Below are 20965 nucleotides of genomic sequence, written 5' to 3'. Positions count from 1 at the left end.
TAAAATCAAAGCAAACCTTGAACATGTATAACTGTGAGAAGCTAGAAAATAATAGCAGAGGAATTGAACAGGTACATGATAAAAAGAGATGGGATAATGTATTTAAGCAAAGCATCAGATATGAAGACAGAGTCAGATTTTCAAGGACAAACAGGGTCTTGAAATAAAGTTCTTTTGGTAGCTTACAATGGATTATTATTGAACACATAAATAATTTAGTTATATTTATATAAAGTGACACACATACACAGTCTTTCCAGGTGTTCTTGTAACTTCGTAACACTTCCATTTTATAAAATAGAAAACAACTAAGAAACAGAGGGATGAAATTAGGACTGCTTGCATTTTTAAAATAAAGATTTGCTCAGTATGATCTCTGTGGTGCTAAGTCACTCTAAAATTATCATTCCTTTTCTTCTGTCTATATCATCGTTTTTGTTTTTATTGTTTTTAAATTCAAATTGTGAACACAATGAGTGAATATAGGTCTACGCTTATGTTGAATAAATGTTTCTGTAAGGTGTATATAAAAATTAAAAACCAACAACTATCTTACAAATAGTCTCCCAGAAAGCTTCTAGTTATCAAATGCGAAAGGATTTACATTTTAGAAGGACATGATTCTTGCCTGTTATATTCTACATAATTTAGAAGGACACAAACACTTGAATATAAGAACAGATTTCTTAAGCAGAACAAAAGAGTGCACCACTTAACATTTCAACTATTCGTATCAAAACCTGTAATCGTACCGTATGGCCTATGCATAGTCAAAAAAATCCAAATGATAATGAATTTGGTTTCATACTTTATATCACATAATAAAAATATTAAAGACATAATATACAACAGCTTACTCCTGGCATATGGCTTTTCACATAAAAGATAAGTTTCCAGTTGTTCTACATACTGGACAATAACATGTCACTGTTAATAAAATAATCAAATAAACAATGTAATAGAGAGTAAGTCACAAAGATTGTTCACTTTCATCAAACATATCAATTCAAACTACACTAAACTTAATTCAAACCTTGCTAATTCAGCAGGCACACAAGTATCTTACCTTGTTCATTACTTTGGTTTTTATTTTTGTATTCAGAAAATAAATTTACAGTGATTACCAGGTAATAAATGCTATATAAAACAACTTTTGTTTTTGTTTGTTTTGCATTTGTCTTTTTATTTGTTTAATTCTGATAGTTTGGCAATCACTTTTGGAATCATGCTTGTAATGACTCCCAGTGTAAAGCAAACCTTAGGATTAATTGCAGTGACTATAGCTTTCCTGACATTATTATTCCTCATACAAGGATAATCTGCTGGATAACTTCACACTGTAGAATAACTAATGACCCCATTCTCTTTTTGGCAGTCCAAATGAGACATCTTTCAATGAAAACAAAAGACAGATGTTCAACATTAGCAGATGTCCAGGGTGTGACACACTAAACATATGCAGGGAATGGAAACCCTAGATTCTCTCATATGTGTAAGAAATGCTGACCAGTGTGTGTAAGATTTCCTAGTAGCATAATACAGTTTTGTAAGAGTAGAATTTTGTTCATATATTAATGATATCCTCCCACATTCCAATCTCTACATCCTGCCAAAACTATTTTTCTTTTGAAACAATATTAATGATCCACTAGATTTTTAAACTATAATTAGTTTTATCATTTTCATACTATTTTCTACATAAAAGAACAAAATAAAAGACTATAACATGCACAGATAATTTATCCGCACTATTCAAATAAATTCTTGATCCCTTTTGTCCAAAAGATTCCATGTGGCTTTCTCTATCATTCATTTCTAGCCTACTCAAATATCATATTGTCAGTGTCTTTGCAGTGAACCTGTCTCCTTCCCTGCGAATGTCCTCACCCTGTTCAGGCTCCAATACCAGTGCTTGGTAGCACCCTGTGTAGGTACGCTCCTTATGGTGCTAAGGTCCAAAACCTTGTGCAAATTTCTGGACCCTTCTGAGAGGACCTGTCCTCAGCCTCTTGTGCTCTCATGCCCTGCAGGGGGCAGTCCTGCCATGCAGGCAACCTTCTCAAACTGCTCAGGCTAGGACACTCCCTAGTGAATCATTCCCCTTCATTCTTACTCTGAGCATGCTCTGACACTCTGCCTACTGCCCCTCTATATGGAAGCCCTCATCAGCTGCCTCAGGCTCCAATATCACATGCCACACAGCCCTACTAGGTGAATGCCACTTTGTCCTACATGGGCCTCATCCACACCCTGTTCTGGAGGCTGCCCTTCCTTGCTGGCACTGCCCACCCCCTGCCCCCGCCATGGCTTCAGGACTAAATTGTACAGGAAGGGAAGGAAATAGAAGGAGAAGATAAAGAGGAAGCACCCTGCATATATACTCTGTACACATATCCCCACATATATACTCATATGTATATGTAATACCTATGTATATATATATTTGTGTGTATACATATGAATACATATTTTATGTACATTATTGAGAACAAGGTAATAGTGAAAAAACAACTGACACTATTTACAACTGAGCTCTTTGTTTCAGATCTTATATTTTAGCACAAATCTAATTATTCTGTTGTGAGTACATGCAAATGATCTAAATATAACTGTTTAACTCAGAAAATTGAGGGGTTTGGGTTTTTTTTTTTACATATTTGTGACGGTCTTAAGTTATTTAAATGGCTTGATTATTTAATTATTTCTTGAAATTTGTTTCTAGCCATGAAATAATTGTTTTATAAAACTAAAGTAAAACACATTTTCACAGATCCAAAGAAAAAGATATATCCTGAATCACTAGCAAAGTTGAGATGTACTTATAAGACAAGTAAATTAGTCATTTCATGACCCAATGATAAAGAAAGCACATTTTATCTCTCAACATTTGAAAAAAGTGTATTTTCCATCTTCTGAGTCCTTTTACCATTTAGGAGGTCAACATATTAATCTACCCATTTTGGGTAAATCTTAATTATTTTTAACTTTCCCCTACATCTGGAATTAAATATAACATGTATATACACAATAATAATAAAAATAAGTAATGATAAATATATATATTTAGAAGTAATAAATACATATTTAGGATATATATTTTTATTTTTAAAATATATATTATAGTCTATATGATATAGTTTTATTATTAGAAGTTTTTAAAGGTAGAATCCCAAATTTTTGTTTTTATCAATTTCTTCAACTTTTTAAAAATCCTTCCTGAGATTTTAAAATCTCCTCTCTCTCTGTCTCTCTCTCTCTCTGTCTCTCTCTCTCTCTGTTTTTCACTTCCTACTTATCCCACAATTCCTTTCCCCTTCATCCTTTTTCTAGCTTATTCGTCAAGGAAATATATAAAGACTGATGTCACAGTATTTGACACAACTGCAATTGGATTTAAATTTCAAAACTAAAGAAATATTTTTGATGGTTTAGTATAACATGGAAATTACTATTAACCACCTAGCTTTGTACATATTAGCCACTAGTAAAGTCATCAGGTGTGCTTACTACTGCCATCTGTTCACATGACCCTGTTCTTGGTAACCACAGAGCATGTTGCCTCACTGATACAATGAAATGAGCTTTTGTGATTATTCTATTATTGTTGTACCCCTATTGCCTATTGCAAATGTTATTTAGCCTGGAAAGTATCTAAGGTTGATAATCCACTACCTTCTTGTATTCATCTGCTACTTTTAATTTTCATTTGATTGGTTTCTGGGCTTTTGATTAATTACTTAATTAAATAAACTATGTGTATTTCCCATTCTATGTCAGAAGCCATAAAGTACATCGATGAATGAGATTTTTGGTTACTGTTCTTGAAGAATTCTCAGGTTATTGAAGATAAATACTTTTTTTTTATAGAAACCAGTGGAAAGTTACACTTTACCATAAAGTTGCTTTATGCTTTATCATAGTGTTTGATAAAAACTCCACCTTATCTTACTACTCCTACAAATGATAGGCTAACAGACACAACAAACTACACTGTTTATTTTTTGCTCCTGTGATGTTCCAATGTAGGGATGGGTGGTGGTATTGCTTTGCATAGGTATTCAAGGACCCAGGCTCTTTCTATCTGTGGCTTCTCAATTCCAAAGGCTCTAGAGTCCTCCTCTAAATCATCTTCATCCAGATTCAAACGAGGGAAGATGGAAAATCATGGACATGATGAGAGAGAGAATATGGAAACTACAAGGAAATCTGAAAAATGTAGTCTAGCTGTGTGTCCAGGAGGAAAGTGAAAAGATTTTGATGAGCAACCAGGTTTCTGTCACAACATTATATTTAGGTCTTTGTCAACTGCAGGGATACTCTATGGTTGATCATTTCACAAAATGGAAACTTAAATCATGGAAAAATAAAAGAGAAATCCTAACCAATATTGAGATTTTTAAAGTTACAAATGTCTCCCTCTCTCTCTCTTTCTCTTTTCCTGGCAGTTGATATACTGTAATAGATTTGTTTGGATTTTGTTATAAGGAGTTCTTTACATAAGAAAGTTTTGTATAGTATGCATTTTCTCTGATTCTTATTTAAATAACCCTTAAGGAACCATCCAATTATGGTGCCGTTAGAAATGGGAGACCTCTGAGATAAGCTACAGGTGAAGATATTGAAGATTCTACAGATAGGTAGCACATATTATCTAACTCATTTTACTCCTTTCTATTTAAAGTGTCCTAACCATCCATTTAAGCTCTCAAAACTATCACTAAGTATTCTCTGTTTTAAAAAAAAATGCACCTTTGGTAAAAGAAAGAAAATACTTCATAACTATTGCATATACACTTTTTAAAATTCACAGTAATTGGTAAATTTTAATCACAGGAAGGTTAGATTCTTATAATCAAAACATAATATTTATGCTCCAAGAAAGCAGTAACATTATCTGACAGATTAAAAAAGCATAAATAATAATTAATTTATATTTTGTAACTTTAGAAAGTAATTTATTTAGAGTATTGTTAATGAATGAGGGATTACTTAAAGAAAGTAAAATCAAATCTGTTCAGCAAAAGCAAAACACCAAATAGTATTCTAAAGAACTAATCTAAAATGAAGCAAAAACATATGACCTTGGATTTGTATAAAACAACATTTAGGAAAAGATTATAGAATCTTTGAGATAGAAACTTACACATATTTACATTACCACCATAGTCCTGGAATTCCTCTATAATTTTCTTGATACAAGGCATCCCAATCTTATCTTCAACACTTCCAATGGGTGGAGACTTACTACTCTCAGGTGAGCAAGAGCCATTGCTGGGTACATAGGTCTTTATAAAATGCTGTCTTATACTGACTTAAAATAAATTCCTTATGATTTCCAACCATTCATCTTTATTCTGTGATGAGATAATGAATACAATTATGTCTTCTACATAAGATACTTTTAATGATGATGGATTTAATCCAATCCATCAATCTTTTCTCTATTCTGAGCATCTTTCTTTATACCAGTTCTCTAATATTTCCAATTAAATTGTCAGCTTTCCTTTTAGAATGCCTTTGGATATTCCCAAACAGAAAAAAATGTGTGAGATGAGAATCAACACACCTGGCATTTGTTATGTCATTTTTAACATAAAAATATGCAGTAAAAATAACATACCCTGATAATGAATTCCTTGAACTTCATATTTCTCATGAAATACAATAAAAGTTATGTTTATACTATTACTTATATTTATTCTTTTGGAAAAATGGTGGTATTATTATCTCATGAAATTTGACAGGGTAATCTCAATATCTCAGGAAGAAAATATGTGTGGTTCTAGAATAAAATAGGTATTAGGAATTGAATTATTGATAGCATCTTATGTGCAGTAAAAACATTTTAAACTCATTTATGGAAATGTATCCTTTTGTAAGGTATGATGGTCAGAGTAATAGATAAAAATCTTTGAGTTGTCTTATTCAAAAATTTTGTTATTCTGAGAATTACACCTACTAAACATTTAATCATGGGGCGATGGATTTGGAAATATTCTTGTAACTTCTGAAAAAATTACTCTTTATTACGTACATAGTTTTATTTATTTTCAAGGCCTAGTACTAGATTCCACTATTGAGAAACAAACATATTTGGCTAATATTTCATTGGTATGAAGAAAAGTAAATTGATTTGCTTCATTCTATTAGAAACCACAAAACTGAAAAATGGAAGAAATGATTATCTATAAACTGCAAAAATAGAGAAAAATTTGTCAGTCTTTACCCTTTAATTTTATATGACTACTTACTTAAGAAATGTCAAGTGTACGTTTCCACTCAGAACTATGTCTAGAGGAAAGCTTTTTCAAGTACATAAATATTCCTGCTTAATTTATTCTTACTACCTAGTGTTTATGAACAATAACCTGGAGACAGTACATAATTTTTAGGTCAGATAAATATGTAGGATACATCCAATTTGGCATGGCTGGAAGAATACAAGCGTTGACCATTTCTGCACACTCAAATTCCAGTGAAGTGAAAGAAAAATACTAAGATAAAGTCAAATGCATAGCAATGTTGAGAAGGAGAACCAAAATACCAGTAAGATACTGTATAGGATAGAGAGCTCATGGAATCTGAAAAAAAAGATATTAATAATTTCTTATGCATAAATGTTAGATATATTAAAAAAATAAGAAACAGGGGCACCTGGGTAGCTCAGTCAGTTGAGCTCGGTGATCTCCAGGTTCATTAGTTCAAGCCCCCATCTGGCTTGCTACTATCAGCATGGAGTCTGCTTGGGATACTCTGTCCCCTCTTTTTTCTGCCCCTCCCTGCTGACACACTCTCTCTCAAAAATAAAATAAACATAAAAAAAATCCAAGAAACAAGAAACTTTTCCTACAGAAGGAACATTTGATTGGGAGACCAGCCAGATAATGCATATATCAAGTGGGTCTTGAAATGTTTCTTCACTTTCAGAGTGACTGACTTCTGTGTAAGTCCTTAGAATAAAGTTAAGTAATTCCACGATTAGAACGGTAAATGGTGAGTTTCATTTGGGGAGGCCAGTGTAGGTTTTAGGTCAGAGAGAAAAGTTAGCATTATCAGAGCTGCACGCCATCCTGCTGCTATCAGCCCCCACACGTAATGACGCCTGCCCTGAAGGAAACAAGAGCCAGGCTGCACATCAACGGTAAACTCAGCGATCTCGCCCTGCTGCCTGCTTTTTCCACTGCTTTGGTCCAGCAAAGCTAAGGCTTCTTTAAATCTACATTTCTTGGTTTTGTACACAGTTCACACCTGGATTAAAAATAAACACTCCAACTACCCAGTGTGGAGTCTTATCTACAAATACAGACATAAATTCAAAGACCATAAAATATATGGGCCATAATAGATATATTTAATGTGATATCACATTTCTGGAAATTAAAAACATAACTATATATATATATGTGTGTGTGTGTGTGTGTGTATATATATTTCCTGCATCAGATGAAGAGTAAAATAGATATAATTAATGATTCACTCTGGTAAGCTACAAGATCGAATGGAGGTTTTATCTTAATACATTAAAAAGTACAAAGGAATCAAAATGGAAAGACTGAATAAAGTTAGATAAATGAAGAACAAATCTAGAGTATTTAGGATTTACTTCACATGTCCCAGAAGGGATAAGTGAAATTAGAGCCTTTACCATATGAGCACTTTAGTGTTTCCACATCACAGCTACTTTTCTGAACTCATCTCCTTCCACTTCATTCTTGCTTATTCCACTCTAGCCACTGCAGCCTTGTTTCTATTCCTTGGACTTGTTTACCATGTTCTCAACTCAAACAAGAAATGGGCCTTTCAATATGTCTGTTCCCACTATCTGGGACACACTTCCATAAAATAAATATTTGACTCATTCCTTCAGGTCTCTGCTCAAATATCAGTATATCCATAAGGCCTTCCCTGTCTCTCCTTTATAAAATTATTGATAACTAAATAAAGGCAGTATTTCAGAAACTACTAACATTTGTGCATTAATTTTCCAGAAGTAATAAAAAGAACATTAGGCGAAATGGAAGGTAAAACAACATATTAATATATTTTATTCAGGTCATATCTGTTTGTATTTCCAAATTCATTTTGAATTGGAAAACAGAAGCACATACCTGGATCATTGAGTCATATGTTTATTGTGATTTTAAAATGTGGATTTCTTGTAGAAATATTTTATTGTGTTAAGAGGAGGAAATATTAGGGACACACCTTAGTTTTTATGTCATTTATCTTCTTTATATTTCATCCTTGAAACATGAGTCAAGATTTTGGAAAAAGTAACTGGTATCTCTAGTCAAGAGTACTAAAAACAACGTGTAAGGAAGACATTTTAAACCCCCAAATTATTTCAAATCCAATTCTTTCATAATAAAATGCTCTCTATGGAAATGGACTAATCAGTTGTTGAGCCATATTGTTGGATATGCTATTTATTTTCTTTCTTTGCTAAAATAAATATATACATGCATCATATTATAAAGGTTTTGAAAGTACAAAAGTATCTGAAATAAAAATAAAAATTCTTATCTTCTTATTTCCTCCATTTACACTTCCTACCTAACAGATAACCACTGACAGACATTAACAATGACAAGTTCCAGGAACATGCAAGTTGGAATTTTGATAGCAAGAGCATAGGTTTACAAAGATGTTCTGTTATATAAATTACCCATGGAGGCACCAAAAGAATTTTGAGAAAGGATATTGTGATCTTCTATTTCAAGACAGAAAATCAAGCCAATTCAATGCTAATTCTTGCGAGAACATGTATTATCAGAATATAGGCCTTCTTGTTTTTTGCAATAAAGAACTGAAACATAAATGCATTACTTAAAGTAGGGCACTCAGTTCACTTGCAAGAATTTTCTGATTTATACTTTGATGATTCTAAATAAAACATCAATTAACTTTTTAGATACAAAAATGAAATTTTAACATTTATAGCAATCAGTCTCTATTTACAAAATATAACAGTTGGACAAGGTGGACTCTTATGTTCATTTCATGCTAACACTGTAACAGAGGTTAAAGGTAGAAACAGGAAGACACTGCTTCTGCACTTAAGCAGCCTATATTTTAGTATAAGAGAGAGGTAATTTTAAATGATTGAGAAATGAAATGAAATGATGTGTAAGGTCCAGATGCAATATAAAACGAGGAAGGGAGGCATGAACATTCCTAGAAGGTGTGCAGTTTTGGGAAAGGCTTCAGAGAGGAAGTTTCCCATGGACAGGATTTGAAAGGTGAATTTACCAGGTTTGTAAGAGAAGAATACAACAGGCAAAGGCACAGAGGTTTGAAATAAGATGGTGCATTTAGGAAATTTAAAGCAATTTGACATTGGTAGGCATAAAGTAAAGAAGAGTAAATGCAGAAGAGGACCCTAGAGAAGTCAGCAGGGGCTGAATCATGGATGGGCTTGTATTAGCCAAGTCACTTGGACTCAATCTAAAAGCCATGAATATGAATGAATGGGTTTTAGAATTAGAAGGAGTTTAGAGGTTGTATTATCCAAATGTATCCAAGACTTTCCAAAATCATCTATTATCACTGAATGAATATGATCTGTTAGCAGTAGTACACAAAATTCCTGAGCATTGATGTTCATCTGTCATTGCTGGAAAGGTTCTCAGAGCAAAGTTCATAAAGGAGCCTGGATTATGTATCATCGAATAAGGAAATTCTGAGCTTGGAGGGAAGGTCAGTCTTCTTAAAACATATAGAAAATCATCAGCAAAATGTGATTTGGACTGGATTCCCTAATACATTTCACTTGTTTTAAGTGGAAATATTAACTGACTGCGTATTTTTGCTTTCAATCAATCACTTAAAAATATTGATTTATCTACCTTAAAGAGTTGAGTGCTGTTGTGGGAGATCTGAAATAAAAAGTATTTCTCTTAGTTTAAAAATGTACAAGCTGGTTGGGGATGCAGGGCATAAGCGTTTTAAATATTGAAAAATGCAAGAGATAAATAAATGAAGGCATCATAAGGTAAGTATCAGCTTTATTGCTAACTGAATTTCTTTATTGCTAAAGAAATAAGGACCATTCACTTGTGAAGTTCTTGTTATCTTCACTTCTAAGATTTGCTGTCAATTTTATCAAATGGATCTGTTATAGATAAATTGAGTCATTAGTCAATTACCAACACTATGTCTGTAATTACAATATTGGATCTAGGATGCTAGATCACCATTGAGCACTTGAATGGAATGCCACAAGATGATGAGCAGGGGAGTATATGTTCCATAAAAATGGATAAAATTGAATACCTTAGTTCAAGTAGTAGAAGTCACTGCAAATATGAGATGACATGGAATAAAATGTCATAGGTAAAGTGATAATTTGTCCATGAGTCAAACCCCTTTCATCAGAGAATCAAAATTGCAGTTTAACATTCAGTGAATTTCCAAGGCAGTCCCAGACCTCTGCTAGCTTTTAAAATGAGTGAAAACAGAATAATATTCACCTTATATAATTTGAATGTGTGATGGAGTGTCTTGAATGCATCATGCCCTAAGGTACCATTTGTTACCAAAGGTCTGTCAAAGACCACTAAATTTCAAATTCAATAAATTCAGGACTAAGTTGAAAAACCAGTGAGGCCTAAATTATGAAGACTATTTTGTCAAAAACTAATGATAGATGAGATATTGAATGTCTTGGTAGTCAATAGTTATCAGGGCAATGATGGGATATTGGCATACACACTATTTCACACTTAATTAAATTGATGTGAATGTTTTCTTTTTACTGACTTTATTTTAAATGGTGTAGGAATTAAGCTCCAGATTTATTTTGGTTATTTACAAAATTTCGATGAATGGTATTTCATAGGCAAAAGAATTTCAAAGATGACAGTACAGATTTTAAAGCTATCCTGAAACCATTAAATAAAATTTGATAAAAACACACGTTTATACATATTTGACTGTACTCTCATATAAGCAGTAAAGAAAGAAGCTAAAAGGAAATCAAATTTGTCAATTGTACATTGGTTAACATTTTAAAAATAATTCATAAAGATATATATCCAATATCTAGATTAAATAAAACATAATTGTGTCATATTTAAATGAAAATGTAGATCAATAAAGTTTTGCCTATAATTTCTAGAGTATAAAATATTAATATGAAAGATGACATTTCTAGAATGGATTACTCAAGATACAGTACATACAATGGTTAAGAGCATGGGCACTAGAGACAGATAGCCTCGGTTCAATTTTCAGTCATGGGCCTTATTAACCCAATGTCTTGGGAAATTAATCCAACTTCCTTGTACCTCAATTTCCTTATCTCAAAACAGATAATAATAGCAGCTACCTCATAGAAGTGATGTAAGGATTTAGGTTATTAAATGTAAAGCATATAGTAAATGCTCTGTGTCAACTATTATTACTACTCAACCATAGCAATTTAAAATCAAAGAGAATTGAAAATCAAAAAGATAGCTCTAGTATCTTTTGGAAAAGAAAGCTCAGCTCAGTGTTATTTGTTTCCTTCTTAAAATAAATGAAACAGTATCTTTGCATGAGTATTTTGATATTATTAATTCCTATCATTAAAGATGAGGCACATGTATGATTTATCTCTTTAGGAGAAAGTTAATGCTTGTGATAACCACAGATTATCTAGTTTTATCATTCTTAGGCATGTAGGGAAATTAATTGTAATAACTCACTCTGTATTTGACTATTTTTATAATGTCTGATTATAATAACAAAACAGGGCTTGAAATGATAATTACATGAATTAGCAAAATCTAATTTGCTTTATATCAATGGTAAGAACTGTAACAGAATTATATGTTAAACACATCATGTTGGTTCCTTTGTTAATGTTAAATTTCATTTTTCAGATTGGTGTACATTATTACCCACAAATATCACATGGGCTCTAGTATGTATTTGTCCATGTTGAAATGTTAAGCATTGTGTTTAACCTTGAAGTGTAAAAGTGTAACCCTTTTGGAAAACATTACATATCTAATCTACATCTATATCATCTATCTATATCTATCTATAGCTATATCTATAATCTATATCTATATCATCTATATCTATATCTATGTATCTATGTCTATAAAATATAATGTCTTTCTTTTCTCTTGTTTTCTTTTTTTCTCTTTATTTTTTTAACACCTTATTTCCCAGTATATATATAATTATCTAAGCTCAGTTCCTCCTTCCACTAACTTTTAGCATCATCAGAAATGGATAACCCCTCTGTTCGCTGCATATGAAAATAAATCAGAGGAAAAACTCCCAACATGTTTTGTACGTATTTAGATGGGTATTGCTGTTGTTCTGCATTCTATTGTTATTATTTATAGCTTTGTTATGTCTTCTCACAAATAATATATCATATCTTTCTAAAAGCCATGATTAAAAAGATGGACTGAGGATCTCCTTTCTCCTACTTTTTACAGAGATGTTGAGTGGTTTCTAACTTAGTGTAAAATTGTTCTGATTATTTTGTGATTGGTGTTAGTATGAATAATAAAAATAATGGTTGAGAATCTACATTAGAAAGTAGGGGATTTGGTAATATACTTGTGCTTTTGGCTGCAAAATATAAACAGGCTGTTGTACTTTATGAAAACAGCAAATTTTGCACTGCCTCTGTACACATTGGCAAGGCTACATTGAGATAGTCCAGATGTGACAGATGCATGAATTGCACTGAACTGATCTTTATCCTGGAGGAAATCCCAGAATATTCTGGCCAGAGAAAGGTGAAAGAAAGCACTTAGACTTACATCATGTATAACTTTAGGTCCGGAAGCAATAATGAATAGCTTGCTTTGTTTATTTGTATTTGAGATTTTTAAGACAACGCCCATTGTGAAATGCCACAGGGCATATGTATCATGAAAAATAAACAAAATGCAAAAAAGCTGAAAGTCATTTTTAATTAACATATCAATTATGAAAAGCTTAACTGAACAGATGTCCCTTGCTTTGTGCCCAGAAGTTCAATGAACTGGATTCTGTCAGGTCAATAGAAAAAAAAAGTTCAACAGACTACAAGTCTTAGGACTCTTAATAGGAGCACTCTTGTTGATTTTACTCTCTGTGACTGTATGTAGGTATAAATATCCCTCTAAAAATATCAAAGACCAATGTCATATGGAGGTTCATCAATTATATTTGAATTTCATCACCGAGAAATTACATTTTTATTACATCATTCAATATACATGTATGGAAGTCACTGAAATAAGAATACCTGGGATATATAACCAACACTGAACCCTTTTTAGACTTATATCCTCAATCTATTTTCTACATGAGGAATTTTTATGAAATATAACTGCCTACCTTCCTACATAAAAATCTCAGTGGAACGCTAGTGATGCTAGGAGAAGATCTGGCTATATAAAAATTAAGTCACTTACAAAATATGACACCAAATAACTTCTCAGACCCCTCTGCTATAAATATCCATCATATTCTCCCTTTTGAACCTTGTGTTTTCCTTACTAACTTAATGATTTATGTGGTGCTCAAAGTAAGGATCATCTTACCACTTCCTACTATCTACATCTGGAAAATTCTGTTGATTCTTTAAAGCTGAGATAAAATGTTTCATGTAGAATCATTCCATCTATGCTTCATAATTTCTACCTGCAAAATTAACTATTCCTTTTCCTTGTCTCATTATTTTTGATAAGCATACATTCTAATTCTACTATGATGGCTTGAAGAAGTCACAGATTGGTTGGATTAATGATATGCAAATCTGTGAATATGCTGCTCAATTTATTGATGCACTCAATGAAGCAGGCTCTTTCTAATTTTTTGCTACAACACCTGTTTGTGTGCACCATGACAGTGAAAATGGCCGTTTCTTTTCTCACAGCCTGTGTTCCAAGCTAGAACAATGAGAAAGGTCAAAAACATATTGCTAGTGAGTTATGTCTATTTCTTTAGGTGTGAAGCCATCTGCAGAAAATCCCTCTAAATGCTTAACTGGGTGACATGAACACTCTAGCTGCAACAGAGTTTGAGAAGATAAACATTTTTAAGTTTCAGAATCTAGAGTAGAGAACACTGAAAACATCAGTATGCAAGTGACTCCATAATATCTCTCCAACTGTCATAAAACCAACCAATTTTGCTATTATAGGTATTAATATAATTCAGTTACATTCAACTCTGTGTGTAACTCTGAGTCCCTTAAAGGAAAGGACTAGAACTTTAATAATCTTATTCTTCATGCCAGGAACCATTTTTAGACTATATCTGTAGAACAGATAGCTCCAGGAAGAAGATACTTTTCATAGAACCCCAGGCTTTGAAATAAGACACCAGAGGTCTATAGACCAATTATATTTAAATCAAAGTAGTCTTCCCATAATCTTCTGCTAACTAGAAAAAAAAATCTCTCTGGAAGAAAATAACATCATTATGAACCTCTATAATTTTGTCAAGCTGTTTTTCAAAGAGGTTTTATCATAATTCATTCCTACCAACTATGTATGAAAGTTCGAATAGTTTTATATCCTATCTAATTCTTAGTATTGTCAATCTTTTTAATTCATTACACATGGAGTGATATTTTATTAGAGTTATATATTATTTTGAAGTCTAATTAGGTTGAGCATTTTTTCATGTGCTTTTTGACTATTTGTGTCATGTTTTGTGGAGTGCGTGTCTACAATTTGACAATGTTTTAATACTTTGTCTTCGTTTTTTCCTTTGTAAGAGGTGTTTTTATATTCTGTATCCTTTGTCACATATATATTTTACAAATATGTTCTCCTAGTATGGGTTGTACTGTTTTATTTTATTAATCATGCCTTTTTAATAGTATTTTTATTAAGATATAATATGCATACCATAAAATTTATACTTTGAAAATGTACAGTTTAGTGTTTTTTCTTATAATCAGAGTTTTACAACCACCACAATTATCTAATTTTAGAAGCATAGAAATTTTTAACTTTATGGTTCATTTTATCACTTTATTTTCTTTATATGACTCATGTTTTCTGTCTCTAACAAATCTTTGTCTAGTCCAAATTGCAAATATTTTTTCCTCGTATTTGTACTTTTGACATTTGTTAGTTAAATTATCTCCAGGATGTGGGGTAAGGAATGAGGTTTATATTTTTTCATATGTATATTCAATATTTGTAGCACAATGTATTGAAAAGTTTACTCTTTCTTCATTAAAATATCTTGTCAACTTTATCGACCATATATACATGGGTCTACTCCTATATTGTATGTTCTGTTTTGTTGATTCAGAATATAATTATCATCTGCTCAGTATAGCTGAATAGTATGTCTTGATATCTGGTTAATCTGTTCCAAAATTATGCACATCTATTTTAAATATTTTCACATATTTCTAAATGTTTTGACTGTTCTGTGTACTTTGCATTTTACATATAAATTTTATAATCAAATTTTCAATTTCTAGAGAACAGCATTCTGGAATTTGTATTATAACTGTATTTAAGTATAGATCAAATTGGGAATGACTATCATGTCAGCAATTTTGAGTCTTTCAATCCATGAACATGGTATACCTCTACATTTGCTTGTCTTCTTTGGTTTTTTCAAACAATTATTTTTAGTTTTCAGTGTACCTAAATATTTAATGGTTTCAATGGTATTTTATTTGGTTTACTTTTTACCATTTTTTGAAGTATAATTGAAAAACCATAAATGTGTAAAGTTTGCAAAATGATGACTTGATATGCATACACATTGTGAAATCACTGCTGCAATTAAGTTCATTAAGGTAATTAACACATCAATCATCTTACATAGTTCTGTTTTTATTTTTATTTTTTTGGAGAACAGATACCAAAAGTTTAAATAAGAAAGTACTGTACCCAACTTATTATTATAACAAAATAATACCAACTTTGTTTTATTATAGTAGGACAATATTGACTGAATAATGACATCATATTATAAAAGAATAAAGACAAATTTTAATATCCTCATAACCTCTCAATGGATGTAGAACAAACATTTGTTAAAATTAAATACTAGTTGTTATTAAATACCCTTAGCAAACCAGAACTGCAGATTACCTTGATCTGACAGGGTAATACACATGTAAACGTGTAGTAGTAAACATGATAAAACACTGAAGCTATTCTATATAGTGTAATGTGTCAAGAAAATAAATTTTAAAATATAAGGAGGTTAAAGAAGGTTAAAAAAAATCTGTCATTATCCGTAGATGGCAGGATTATGTTCAAAAAATTATATATATTTTTTCAACAAAATTATATATATTATATTTTATATTATATTATATTATTACATATGTGTGTGAGCATGTGTTTTGTTTTAATCCTATTGAGAAAAATGCTGTTTTTGTGTAAGCGGGCAATAGGCCAGGTTAGGTTCAGGCTGTAAATTGCAACACACCTTTTGTGGGCTGCGGCACTGTCAGTTAAGTTTTTAAGGACGTTGAAGTGCTTTTCAGATTTGTCCCCAGTATGTGCCACTCATGGCCAGCGTGGGTGGTGGTCTATCTGCTGGCTTAGTTCAGTCTTTTTAAATGCTAATTAGGAATACATCTGCATATATGCAGCTCAGGTGTAAACTCAGGATTTTTTTTTTTTTAACAAATTTACAGACTCACTTTCATGAACTCCTTCATCTTATTATTGTTTCTAGTACTTTCCAGTTCCTTCTGGTCCCCTTTCCACTTCCCTGGCCAGAAGGCTGGGAAACTAGTTACTCCATTCTGCCTTGTACTTCTGAGGCTGTACTCACAGGGCTAGCCCGACTTGAAAATAATCAAGGGTAAAATAAATTACAAGCTCACTGTTGGTTTGGTGTTATTTTTAATTCTTGTTTTCTTCTCCAATGTAACTGTACTATTTAGTTTCTAAAATGTTCACTTGTGAACCTTGCAGTAGTTACATGGTTATTGTTATCTATACCTAAGAATTGTCCACTTTTACTATATGCATATTATACCTCGTTAAAAAAAGCTATGAGGAAATGAGAATAACAAAGTGAAACAAATAATGGTCATATCACATTGTATTTTAATTTTTATGTGCACCTTTTAGAGTTACTATAATTGCTACTTGGTTAACTTGCATTATTGCTCTATCTCCCTTGTGAGGTCAACTTGGCAAATTCTCTACCATCCTTTCTCTTAAACTCTTTCTCTCTTTCCTTATTTAACTCTCTATCTCTCATATGCATATCCTTAGAGTCATTATGCAATTTAATCCCGAATCATGTGAGCTTAAATACAAATCTAAAAATAGCTAAATAATCGTCACAAATTTGAAACAAAATCTGAATAAATGAAAGACTTCAGATTTTATTAATCTTAGAAATTAAGAAATTAAGAAAAATATTAATCTTCCAAGGTAAAGAAGAAAATGCACAGGAGTAAGAAATTCTATTCTTAAGTTGTAAATCATAATTTTAATTTTCCTTAGAATTAATAAAGCCTTTGGTCCTGAACATAAATCCCTGGCCATCAGATCATCATATATCAGAAATGATAATCATTGAATTAGGTCAGTGCAGTTAACAATAGCATGTGTCATATATCAAGTTGTCAATTTATGTCTATGGGATGAAAAAACAAATAGATCATATGGTGACTCTCATTTCCTATTACATAGAGTTAAGACAATCATGGTAGACATTTGGGGGTCATTAGCTCCCTGGAGTTGTCAACACATGTTAAGTACTACAACTGTAGTAAATTTTCCTGTTATTTGGTTAAATACTGATTGAATGATCTGCACATGATTTACTTAAGGGTGCAATAGGAATGGCCTGACAATATTAATTATACATCAAATAACAGGCATAAATTGACCAATTTGCATTCACTACCTGTATGGCAATAATATATTGCACCCTATACACATGAGAAATGGCAACAACAAAAGTTTAATTGTAGATGCAAAAGCATGACTCTCTTGTTTCAAAATTAAAACTCCCATTAAAGTATAGAGAACGTCAAATAATCTTTACTATTTTTAAATTATTTATGCAAGAAAAAATAGTTGTTCCATTAAGGGAAATGTTTTAAGAAAACTTGAAAAACTTTTTCAAAAGCAGAAGTAATTATCAAATTCTAGAAATTTCCTTTATATTAATTTTTCTTCTGGAAAACTATGATTACAAACAGAAGGATTTCACACAATGATTATGCATGAAAGTAAGCACATTAAATCAAGAGTAATTTTAAGAGACCATAACATTTGTTCTAATTAGAAACAGAGCAATTTTCATATTGCAACATAACATTTGCATTTTGCTTCTGAAACTTTATTTCCAAAATTGATTTGGTAGGAATATAAAATAAGGTAGTCACACTAGATCTTTAAAAATTACTGTGTTTATAGTCATTATTTATATTTATGTTACAGAACATTTTAGTCTAAACTAAAATTTAAAAATCATGTATCATATAGTATGGATGACCCACAGCAATCATAATGTTTAGGACTGGAAATGTAATAGAATAAATTGACCATTTCAAATGTCTAATTAAATTAAATGCTACCCTATTGCATCTATTCAGAAGGTATCTAAAGGGATAGATTGTGTTTTATTCATTTAATTAAAAATATTTTCTGAACTATATTAATACTATAATTATTTCCTCTGTCCATTCTGTTTTATTAGACATTAATTCATTAAGCAAATGAATAAAATAAAACTCTCCCTAAGATTCTCTGGTAACAAAGGTGGTCATCTTTATATATTGCTTTACAGTCTTATTTGAACCATGAATAAAATAATATGCTAGTAATCAAAAGAATGTCATGCAAAATTAAACCATTCTGATTATATTGATTAAAGGTAAAATGATTTAATTTGGGTGCTTGACACTAGGTTATAATGATTACTATGAACTCAGTTTATTTTCTTTTCTTGTTAAAAGATGTACCTTAAAAAGTTTTCTTATGAAAATGTATGCAAAACTACAAAATAAAATAAATCAAGACTGACTGGGAAAATTGGGACAGAGGCAAAATGAGGATAGGAAAAGGAGATGATGTCAGAAGTAAGATGAGTACACTGAAAGCATACCAAATGTTCCTGTACATCTGCTAGAGACAGGACACAAATTTAGCCCAAAGCTTTCTAGTAGTCAACACAAAGAAGGATCAATGATTCATTTAATGGGTCACAGTATCCTTGAAATAAAAACAAAACACTTATTCAGGAAAAGACCTATTACTGGCACTATAACCAAAAAAACATTTCCAATGTGTCTTAATAAAAAGAATATTGGAAATTACATCCATGCGTACATTTTTACAATATAGTATAGTCAGAAGTGCTCTGACATTTCTAGTGATAACATCCTCAAATTAGACCATGCTATGACATAGGACACAAGCAATCTAATTGCCAAAGCAATCTAATTTGGATGGACACAATCAGATGATATCCCTTAACCCTGCAATCCACTACAGACTGTCTAAAGCAGTCAGCTTAATATTCTCATTTTGCCCTAGGAGCTGTCCTGTGTGCACACTTGAGTGCTCATGTATACAAATGGGAACATGGGTAGGAGATCCAACACCACTTTCAACACATAAAGTTTAATAATTTATTATTTTTGGCTCCATTTTTATATACTGTGGCTTATATGTAGAAAGGCTTGAAATTGGTTTATTGTTTGTTTACTTATAAGGATAGTTTTGAAAGTTCTAGATCTGACCAAAAGGCTAGCAGAAATATTGTTTAGGAAATTCTCAATCACTAATTCTCAAATGAGTAAGAATAAGTGACAATTACGTCCATGTTATTCTCCCTAACAGCTTTTTGTAATATTACTATTTTATTTTATTGTCCCATACAAATCCAATTGCTTTAAGAGTTAGTAGAACTAAAAAAGTGTTGTCCTCATATTTTGAAAAGCACTGATGAGGAATACATGCACCTAACAGATAACTTGGATTGGTGTAAGAGTCAAAGTAGTTTGGTTTTTATTTCAGGACCAAATAACAAAGTTTAAAAATATGTTATTGGATCAGTGCCAAGTTAAATTTGAAAGGAATCTGAGTGCAAGCATTTATAAAACTTTTAAAAATGCAGGTGTATGACATACATTTCAAATATCCTGAATTAGAAATTGCAAAGAGCAAATCAAATATAGTTGTTTTAAAAGTTCCATAGGTGACCCTTATGTATGCCAAATTAACACTCATATATTTGTTTTAAATACATTAAATAGGGAAAATATTACAAAAACTAAAATAATTTCTTTCTTCACTTTAAAAATTAAGTACATTCAGACTGATCACTGAGACAAATTCAAAAAGAAATTAAAAAAGACACATATACCACATTATTGTAGGACGAAGAAACATTACACCTACAAGCCTCCTCCATTTTGCCATCATACTGCCTTCCCTTTCTTAGAATATCAACCACTCTGGTGAGTGCAGAATTCCAGGAGCACAGACTTGGGACTCCATGTGTTCTTGTGGCCATGTGTGTCCACTGCTATGCTCCTCATTGCAGTCATGAGCCACTCAGTGAAATATTGCACACGCAATACAAAATTTCAGTCAGGTAAAATTGTAGACACTGGAACAAGCATTATAAATTGAATTTTCTAGAGAGTATTTATTCTTTTTTTGGTGCAACACATATGTGTTTTTACAGAGATTTCCAGAAAATTTCAGGAAGTAACATAGTCACTGATAGATGAACCAAGGAATAGAGAAGTTCCAAATAAAACAGAACTTCTTAATTTTCCTTCTGCCTTCCCATCTACCACAATTGCTAGAGTAAAATACTGGATTTTATTTTTAAATTAAATCTAATTGTTCTGCTCCATTACAAACCTGATTTGCTTCAAGAGTAACAAAAAAAAAAATAGTTTTTCACAAGCTACAAAGTATCTCCTGAGTATATTTTTCCGTTTTAAAAATATCTAGTTTTATTCTTCTTAACATGTCTTACCAAATATGACATTATATACTGAGGATAAATAAATTTA

The 20965-nt window shown here is 31.7% G+C and overlaps 1 protein-coding gene across 2 annotated transcripts in view; it reads right to left on the bottom strand.

The window, feature by feature from the left end:
* CNBD1 (cyclic nucleotide binding domain containing 1) overlaps window positions 1-20965 on the bottom strand; it is a 457457-nt gene that overhangs the window by 11345 nt on the left and 425147 nt on the right. The gene's annotated exons all lie outside the window — the stretch shown is intronic.

The sequence above is a fragment of the Panthera pardus genome, unplaced genomic scaffold (assembly GCF_024362965.1).
Source record: "Panthera pardus isolate Hobbes unplaced genomic scaffold, ASM2436296v1 HiC_scaffold_7, whole genome shotgun sequence".
NCBI classification, from domain to species: Eukaryota; Metazoa; Chordata; class Mammalia; order Carnivora; family Felidae; genus Panthera; species Panthera pardus.
The sequence above is the reverse complement of the archived record's forward strand: the minus strand, read 5'-3'. Positions and strand labels throughout refer to the sequence as shown.